The sequence below is a fragment of the Panthera onca genome, assembly GCF_046562875.1.
Source record: "Panthera onca isolate mPanOnc1 chromosome E1 unlocalized genomic scaffold, mPanOnc1 haplotype 2 h2.Chr16_ul_1, whole genome shotgun sequence".
Lineage (NCBI taxonomy): Eukaryota > Metazoa > Chordata > Mammalia > Carnivora > Felidae > Panthera > Panthera onca.
Window position 1 is genome coordinate 717,390 of NW_027675808.1, and position 10,487 is coordinate 727,876.

A 10,487-nucleotide genomic window follows, 5' to 3' on the forward strand; every position below is an offset into this window, starting at 1 on the left:
ACCAGGCAATTAGAGAAGAAATTAAAAAATATATGGAAACAAACAAAAATGAAAATACAACAATCCAAACGCTTTGGGACGCAGCGAAGGCAGTCCTGAGAGGAAAATACATTGCAATCCAGACCTATCTCAAGAAACAAGAAAAATCCCAAATACAAAATCTAACAGCACACCTAAAGGAAATAGAAGCAGAACAGCAAAGGCAGCCTAAACCCAGCAGAAGAAGAGAAATCATAAAGATCAGAGCAGAAATAAACAATATAGAATCTAAAAAAACTGTAGAGCAGATCAACGAAACCAAGAGTTGGTTTTTTGAAAAAATAAACAAAATTGATAAACCTCTAGCCAGGCTTCTCAAAAAGAAAAGGGAGGTGACCCAAATAGATAAAATCATGAATGAAAATGGAATGATTACAACCAATCCCTCAGAGATACAAACAATTATCAGGGAATACTATGAAAAATTATATGCCAGCAAATTGGACAACCTGGAAGAAATGGACAAATTCCTAAACACCCACACTCTTCCAAAACTCAATCAGGAGGAAATAGAAAGCTTGAACAGACCCATAACCAGCGAAGAAATTGAATCGGTTATCAAAAATCTCCCAACAAATAAGAGTCCAGGACCAGATGGCTTCCCAGGGGAGTTCTACCAGACGTTTAAAGCAGAGATAATACCTATCCTTCTCAAGCTATTCCAAGAAATAGAAAGGGAAGGAAAACTTCCAGACTCATTCTATGAAGCCAGTATTACTTTGATTCCTAAACCAGACAGAGACCCAGTAAAAAAAGAGAACTACAGGCCAATATCCCTGATGAATATGGATGCAAAAATTCTTAATAAGATACTAGCAAATCGAATTCAACAGCATATAAAAAGAATTATTCACCATGATCAAGTGGGATTCATTCCTGGGATGCAGGGCTGGTTCAACATTCGCAAATCGATCAACGTGATACATCACATTAACAAAAAAAAGAGAAGAACCATATGATCCTGTCAATCGATGCAGAAAAGGCCTTTGACAAAATCCAGCACCCTTTCTTAATAAAAACCCTTGAGAAAGTCGGGATAGAAGGAACATACTTAAAGATCATAAAGGCCATTTATGAAAAGCCCACAGCTAACATCATCCTCAACGGGGAAAAACTGAGAGCTTTTTCCCTGAGATCAGGAACACGACAGGGATGCCCACTGTCACCGCTCTTGTTTAACATAGTGCTGGAAGTTCTAGCATCAGCAATCAGACAACAAAAGGAAATCAAAGGCATCAAAATTGGCAAAGATGAAGTCAAGCTTTCGCTTTTTGCAGATGACATGATATTATACATGGAAAATCCGACAGACTCCACCAAAAGTCTGCTAGAACTGATACATGAATTCAGCAAAGTTGCAGGATACAAAATCAATGTGCAGAAATCAGTTGCATTCTTATACACTAACAATGAAGCAACAGAAAGACAAATGAAGAAACTGATCCCATTCACAATTGCACCAAGAAGCATAAAATACCTAGGAATAAATCTAACCAAAGATGTAAAAGATCTGTATGCTGAAAACTATAGAAAGCTTATGCAGGTAATTGAAGAAGATATAAAGAAATGGAAAGACATTCCCTGCTCATGGATTGGAAGAATAAATATTGTCAAAATGTCAATACTACCCAAAGCTATCTACACATTCAATGCAATCCCAATCAAAATTGCACCAGCATTCTTCTGGAAACTAGAACAAGCAATCCTAACATTCATATGGAACCACAAAAGGCCCCGAATAGCCAAAGTAATTTTGAAGAAGAAGACCAAAGCAGGAGGCATCACAATCCCAGACTTTAGCCTCTACTACAAAGCTGTCATCATCAAGTCAGCATGGTATTGGCATAAAAACAGACACATAGACCAATGGAATAGAATAGAAACCCCAGAACTAGACCCACAAACGTATGGCCAACTCATCTTTGACAAAGCAGGAAAGAACATCCAATGGAAAAAAGACAGTCTCTTTAACAAATGGTGCTGGGAGAACTGGACAGCAACATGCAGAAGGTTGAAACTAGACCACTTTCTCACACCATTCACAAAAATAAACTCAAAATGGATAAAGGACCTGAATGTGAGACAGGAAACCATCAAAACCTTAGAGGAGAAAGCAGGAAAAGACCTCTCTGACCTCAGCCGTAGCAATCTCTTACTCGGCACATCCCCAAAGGCAAGGGAATTAAAAGCAAAAGTGAATTACTGGGACCTTATGAAGATAAAAAGCTTCTGCACAGCAAAGGAAACAACCAACAAAACTAAAAGGCAACCAACGGAATGGGAAAAGATATTTGCAAATGACACAACGGACAAAGGGCTAGTATCCAAAATCTATAAAGAGCTCATCAAACTCCACACCCGAAAAACAAATAACCCAGTGAAGAAATGGGCAGAAAACATGAATAGACACTTCTCTAAAGAAGACATCCGGATGGCCAACAGGCACATGAAAAGATGTTCAACGTCGCTCCTTATCAGGGAAATACAAATCAAAACCACACTCAGATACCACCTCACGCCAGTCAGAGTGGCCAAAATGAAGAAATCAGGAGACTATAGATGCTGGAGAGGATGTGGAGAAACAGGAACCCTCTTGCACTGTTGGTGGGAATGCAAATTGGTGCAGCCGCTCTGGAAAGCAGTGTGGAGGTTCCTCAGAAAATTAAAAATAGACCTACCCTATGACCCAGCAATAGCACTGCTAGGCATTTATCCAAGGGATACAGGAGTACTGATGCATAGGGGCACCTGTACCCCAATGTTTATAGCGGCACTCTCAACAATAGCCAAATTATGGAAAGAGCCTAAATGTCCATCAACTGATGAATGGATAAAGAAATTGTGGTTTATATACACAATGGAATACTACGTGGCAATGAGAAAAAATGAAATATGGCCTTTTGTAGCAACATGGATGGAACTGGAGAGTGTGATGCTAAGTGAAATAAGCCATACAGAGAAAGACAGATACCATATGGTTTCACTCTTCTGTGGATCCTGAGAAAGGTAACAGAAACCCATGGGGGAGGGGAAGGAAAAAAAAAAAAAAAAAAAGAGGCTAGAGTGGGAGAGAGCCAAAGCATAAGAGACTGTTAAAAACTGAGAACAAACTGAGGGTTGATGGGGGGTGGGAGGGAGGGCAGGGTGGGTGATGGGTATTGAGGAGGGCACCTTTTGGGATGAGCACTGGGTGTTGTATGGAAACCAATTTAACAGTAAATTTCATATATTAAAAAAAAAAAAAAACAAAAAAAAAAACAAAAAAACTATATGCACCCCTATGTTTACTGCAGCATTATCTACAATAGCCGAATTTTGGAAGCAGCTCAAGTGTTAGCAGCCCATCTATCCATTGATAGATGAATGGATAAAGAGGTGGTATACATATACACACACACACAAGCACACACACTGGAATATTACTCAGCCATAAAAAAGAATGAATAATCTTGCCATTTGCAACAGCACGGATGGAGCTAGACAGTATAATGCTAAGTGAAATGTGTCAGAAAAGACAAATACCACAAGATTTCACTCATATGTTATGAAACAAAGGGAAAAAAAGGGACAAACCAAGAAACACTCTTAACTATAGAAAATAAACTAATGGTTACAAGAGGGGAGGTGGGTGGAGAATGGGTCAAATAGCTGAAGGGATTAAGAGTACACTTATGATGAGCACTAAGTAATGTATACAATTGCTGAATATTGTACACCTAAAACTAACACTTTATGTTAACTATATTGAAATTTAAATAAACAAACTTTAAAAGCCGTAAATGAAGTCGGGGAGGAGTGCTTATTGTTACATGAAATCATAGAATCCACAACAGAGCTAGGATGATTTCAGAAATCTTTCTGGTCAGGGGTGCCTGAGTGGCTCAGTGGGTTAAGCTTCTGACTTCAGCTCAGCTCATGATCTTACGGGGCGGGGGGTTTCGAGCCCCACATCGGGCTCTGTGCTGACAATTCAGAGTCTGGGGGCTGCTGCAGATTCTGTGTCTTCCTCTCTCTCTGCCCCTGCCGCACTTGTACTCTCTCTCTCAAAAATAAACATTTAAAAAAAAAGAAATCTTTCTGGTCCAATACCTTAGTTATATATAAGGAAGCTGATACACAGAAAGATTGTGATTTGCTCACACAACGTACACAAAATAGTAGCAAAATTCAGGTCCCTGACTCCCAAATCCAGGGATACTTTCACTAAATTTACACTGCTGCTTAGTAAACCCAGAGGCACAGCTAGGCAGAAATATGGAGAATCTAACTTTATTTTGTTTTTAGCGCTCTGATGTTTGCACTGCGCTTTCACAACTGCACTTTCTCACTTGCTGAGTTACCACCACCTCCACATCTGCTTCCCTCCCATCACCCACCACTTCTGCAAAGTACTTTCTACTCTTTCCATTTGGGTTCCCTTCCAAACCGCCCCTCACTTCCTCCCTCACTTCCCTTGCAGCGATGACCGCAAACGTCCATTAACAGCAACTGCAGACACCTCTTCACCGCACCTGTTGCCCTTAACGTTCACACATGACCGGCACCACCCCCAACTACCACCTTTAACAATACTGACTGAACTTCCACTTCATGGAAGAACCTGTGCTGTGGAACATTCCAACAGGCCCTGCTCGTTTAGCCTTCTGGCGAAGAAAGTGAGTAGACCTGTGAACACGTTAAACCACTCACCAGATGAAAACAAGTGCTCTACTAGAGGTCTGAGGGTTTGCTCAAGAAGCAGGGAAGCGTCCCAGCCACCATGACCTCCACCCTTCTAGAACCACCACCATTTCCGAGGCACCACGGGATCCAGCCGCGTCTGCCCCTTTAGTGCCCGGCCCGCCCAGTCACATCGCTGCCCCTTCTGGAACCTTCGTCCATCTCCGTAATTGTTCTACTTTGTCCCTCGCACCGGGTGGCACGCTCCTCGGCAAGTCTTGCCTCTCCACCTGTGTCCCCCCGGGGGGGGGGGGGGGTGTCCCACCGTGAACCCCCTCGGGCTCCCAAGGGTGTCCCCGTCCTCCCGCCTCACGGGCCGAGGCCCTAGCCCAACGGGATCCGAAGGTCCTAGCTGCAGGCCGCTCAGCCCCCCCGCGTGGCCCGGCGCTCTCGCTGCGCCGCCTTCCCGGGCTCCCACGCGACGAAGCCCCGCCCCCAGGTCACCTGACCGAGGCCGACGCTCCGCCCACTGAGAGGCCCGCGCTGGAAGAGCGCGGGACCCAGGGCACGGCCACCGCCACCGCCTCCGCCACCGCGCAGGGGCTCCGGGGCAGCCGGGAGCGGCTGAGCTCGCCGCCGCCTCCGCGCCGACTGGACGGCGCTGCGGCCCCGCGGCTCCACCCCACCTCACAAGGGCCTGTGACCTCACCCGGCCCCGCTCGGCGGCCCAGACGCGAGCTCCTCCCCGCGCGCTGTCCTCCCGGCACCTGGATTTCGCCGTCCATCCCGCACTCCCTACCCTTCCTGCAGCTGTCTTCGTTCCCTGGTGCAGTGTCCCGCCCCAGTCTGACATCTTTTCAGGATTATCCTGTATCCATCCTTTGAATACTTCCCGCCCTGCCTTCGAAAACATTCCATCCTTCTTGGTTTCTACCGCTCCGTACCGGACAACAGCGCAGAGCTCTTTGTCCCGACACTTTGCTGAAATCTGTTCCAGGCTGCCCTTCAGAGGACTAACGCTCTCTTTGGGAAGAGATGCTTTGTGTTTCTTCGAAGATCAATTTCTTGTGTGTGTGCGTGCTGCAGATGAAATGTTACTGGTAAAAGACAACAAAGCGATTTTTCACGGCTTGCCCCAAATATTATGTCGCTAAAACGTTGTACGAATCCAAGACAGTGAAATTAATCATTTTTAAGGTTTTTGCTACACTAGAGTCGTAATGTTCTGTCAAGCGGAGAGCGTTTTGCAAATATGTTCCCTCTAAAGCTCATGATTTGAGGTGTAAAGGTAAATTTTCAAAAAGGTAAAATTCACATTGATTGAGCCAACCTGAGCTCTCCGTTGTTAACATTGTGGTGAGCAGCGTGGGCTTTAGAGCTGGATCTATGCAAATTCAATTATTGAGTCAATTATCCTAATTATTTACTGTATGCAGTGGGGCAAACTAAGCTCTCTAAGCCTCAGTTTTCTCATTCGTTCAGAATTGTGATAATTCAAAAATGTTTATGCAGTGCTCAAAAAATGTTAAAACATTTAATTACTTCAGAGATACTTGTGCCCATTTATATCTCAAATCCTGTTGTGTAGGCATTCTTTAGTATTCTTTAGTATTTTTAGTATTCTTTAGTATTTTAACATGTATGTGTTTTATCTCCCTAAACAGTCTGTAAGTAATGAGTGCTGAGACCATGTCTTTTATTTTTGTAAACACCCCACCCTCCATTCCCTACTTCCCCACCTACCCACACACACTGTTTACAGTCCACCTCTATTAATGAGCTGAGCCCATTTTCCATCTATTCATAAGACATCAACTTCTAACGTGTAAGGATTATAATGGTTTCAGTCTGTCTGATCACCAGATTGTGGACGCTTCACAATCTTGAGCACTTGTAGTTTGTTAGTACTGAGTCTATTGATGAGTTAGTTACTGTATTAGTCAGTTTCAGAGACGCTCACCAAATAGCACCAAGAGTATAGTAGTTAGGATTAGATTCTTTCACCTAACAGAAAATCCCTAAATAACAGTGGCCTAAGCAAGATAGAATTTTATTTCTCACATTCAAGAGGTTCAGAGATGGTCACTCAAGGGTGAATATTGCTAACCATAGTTGCAAGGACACAGTCTTCTATTTTACTGCTCCGGTGGCATTTTTTCCAGTGGTGGCTTAAGGGAGATATCACAGGCAAAAGACTCTCAAAAGATTTTAAGGTTATGCTTCTTGGATCCTCTCATTCAAATAATATGGCTTCTAAGAAGCTTAAGGCTTTTGTCCTTCTGCAGAAGCCCGAGGTAGCAAAAGATTTAGCTCAAAGATATTTATGGGTAGGGCTTTTATTTTATGGGACTGAAACCCAATTAAGATTTGCAGGAGATTCATAATTTTTTTAAAAGAGTATTGTAATTGTCAGAAACACTGCCAGCTTGGGCTGAAGGAGTCAGAGCATGAAAAGGAAAGAGGTCTTTGGACCCTCAAGCTCTATAAGCAGGAAGCAGGCTGAGAAAACTATTTCCATGTAAATATATGCTACCTTTAATGGAATAAAGATGGCTTAAAGGGTAAAACCAAAAGCCTAGAAGATAGAATGAAAATCCATGGAGAATTATTCCCAGGCCTTTCATATGGAACTGCCAGCCTATACCCAAGTGACTTTCAGAACTGCTATGGACTGGGGGCTTCTGCAAACCTGTTTTCTGCCCCTTGAAACTGGAATGTCTATAACAGTTACCCTATCTGTCCTGCCATTTTAATTGGTTGTTGCAGGAAGAGAGCATTATAGCTTTTTCCTTTAGTTCACAGGACTTCAGATTAAGAGGCACTATACTCAAGTAGCCAAATGTAAGGAACTATATCCAAGAAGACTCCTCTGCCCCAGGACCTATTTAGAGGACAAGACTCTGGACTTTGAGTGAATGCTATAATGAGATAAGACCCGGGGTCCTTGGGAAGGGGGAGCACTTGTTGCAAGTGAGGGAACTAGGAATAAGGAGTGACCAGAGGGTGGACTGTGGCAGTTTTGAACTATGTCCACAAGTTCTTTGGTGTATTAGTTTCTTGTTACTGTAACAACTTACCACAAACTTCAACAACAATGTATTACATTTCTGGAGGTCAGAAGTCCAAAATTGGCCTTACAAAGGCTGCATTTCTGGAGGCTCTAAAGGAAAATCTACTCCTTCCCTTTTCCCGCTTCTAGAGGCTTCTGCATCCCTTGACTCGTGGCAACCTCACACTGACCTGTTTCCATCATTACATTTCCTATTCTCACTCTGACCCCCTTATGATTGTATTAAGGCTATCCACATAATCCATGAAATTTCCCTGTTTCTGCCCTTAATTACATCAGCAAAATTCTTCATTCCATGCCAGGTAACATATCCGCTGGTTCTGGGGATTAGAACATGGGTGCCTTTGGGAGAGGGGGATGGGCAGGGGCAACAATTTTATCTACCAGGGCGCTCATACCTTCAAGAAGTGGCATCTAGGTTCATGAGTTCTAGCCCCGCGTCAGGCTCTGTGCTGACAGCTCAGAGCCTGGAGCCTGCTTCAGATTCTGTGTCTCCCTCTCTCTCTTTCTGCCCCTTCCCCACTCATACTCTGTCTCTGTCTCTCTCTCTCTCTCAAAGCGTAAACATTTAAAACAATTTAAAAAAAAAAAGTGGCATCTGGTCCACGCTTCTTGCATGTGGACTAGTTGTAGCGGGCTGCTTAACAACGAATAGAGTATGGTGGAAATGCTGACGTGACACGTACAAAACTACGTCACAAGAGATATTGCAGCTTCCTCCTGGCTCTCTCTTGGCTTCCGCACTTTGGGAGAAGCCAGCTAACATGCCGCAAAAACTGCAAGATCGCGTTTGTGGTTTTAAGCTGCTAAATCGTGGGGTAATTTATTATGCAGCAATAGATAACTACCACAATCCCTCAGGTCCCATCCTGTTCCGTGAGGTCTGCTTAAGTTCTAGCTATTGTCTCTACAGTCGGCCTACCTGAAGAAGGAAGGGGAGAGGGGAGGCATGCTCCCTTCTTAAATGGCACGCGATGGAAGTGGTATGAACCTCTTCCATTCACATCTGTCTACAAGATGGACAGGGCAGCCTAGGAGAAGCTTGGAGACATAGTATCTATTCCAGGCAGCCATGTGTCCAACGGGAAATTAGGAGTTCTGACTATGTGAGAAGAGGAAAACACATATGGGGGCACAATTAGCAACCTCTGTCACAATGGGGGATTATAAGGGTCAGGAGAAGCAAAGTTGAGCATAGATCCATTAACATTTTTCCTAACCAATCTCTTCATTGGCCACCGAATGATATTTACACACCCAGCACTGTGATCTCTCCAAAGAAATCATGCCAATTGTATGAGTCACAGGAAAACCCAACTAATAGAAAAAAAAAAAAAAAAACCCACAATGAATTGCGAAATTTTTTTTTTTTCTTACAAAGCTCTTTTCAGGGACACTGATAAAGAATTTACTGTGGAGATTTTGCCTGAAGGCTGTTAAATCTCCTAAATGTTGCTTTCTAAATGCTTCTATTCTGTGAGCATTCTCCCGTGTATTGTCAGAAAATACACAGCTGATGGAAAATGTCTTCTCTGTGCAAAAGTTTAGAGAGACAGCACTATGGCAGCAATCGCAAGGAACACAATCATGTTAACTGACCTATAATTTTCTTTTCACATGCTAACTATTCTTGGATAGTCTCATTAAGTGGATTTTTAAAAAAATTTTTTAAGTTTATTTTTGTGAAAGAGACAGAGCAAGTGGGGGAGGGGCAGAGAGAGGGAGAGAGAGAGAATCCCAAGCAGGCTCTGCACCATCAGCACAGAGCCCAATGTGGGGCTCAAACTCACAAACTGTGAGATCATGACCTAAGCCAAAACCGAGTCGGACACTTAACCGACTGGGCCATCCAGGCGCCCCTTAAAATTTAACAATATAGATAACCCCAATCACAAGCATTTAAAACTGCCTGTGTGCTTTAGTCAAACTACAAACTATCAGAAATAGATATTTCAAGAAATATGTTACAAAACCAAATAGAAATTATTTTTCAACAAGCATTAAATGGTTTTCTTGCACAGCATATGTTACTGTTTCCTTACATCAGTGTGAAAAATGAAAATTATAGTTGCACTATAATTCCAAGGCAACTTGCTTGTAATTGATCCCGGTGGTCATTACATGGCTGTCACTATAGAGTTCAGACTACACAGGCCAAGAGTTAGGGGATTACAAATATGATTTGATATATAGCTTTTCATTTCATTTTCACATAAAGTCCTCCATTTTACCCAGATATGTAGTCATCAGTTACCATGAAGTAAATAAAACACAGTGTACCTACAAAATTTCACCATAAAAGGTCTCAGTGTGTGTTCACATAATCCTTTTATGACGTCATGCACCGTCATGTTTTTTAAAAATGCACGTTATTTAAGGAATGGAAGACCCAAAGGCAAAGATGATGAGTGTGCCATAAAGTACTTCAACCCCACACTGTCAATGCTCAATACATTTTAAATAGCAAAAAGTGAAGTTGCAAATTCTAGAGTCTTACCCTATAAAGTGATAATGCTAATAATTTCGATATTCATCCCATCTCCTGTGAATTAAAGGTTTTCTTAGATGCCTGCCAAGTATCCTGTTAGTTGGGTTTCTTTCCCTGTGATTTTGATCTAGTACTTCTTTTAGTTTTTCATGGGAATTTGTGGCTGTGAGGGAACCAGAAGCCTCTGATCACTTAATTTGGAAAATGGATCAAAAGTGCATTTTCATTTTG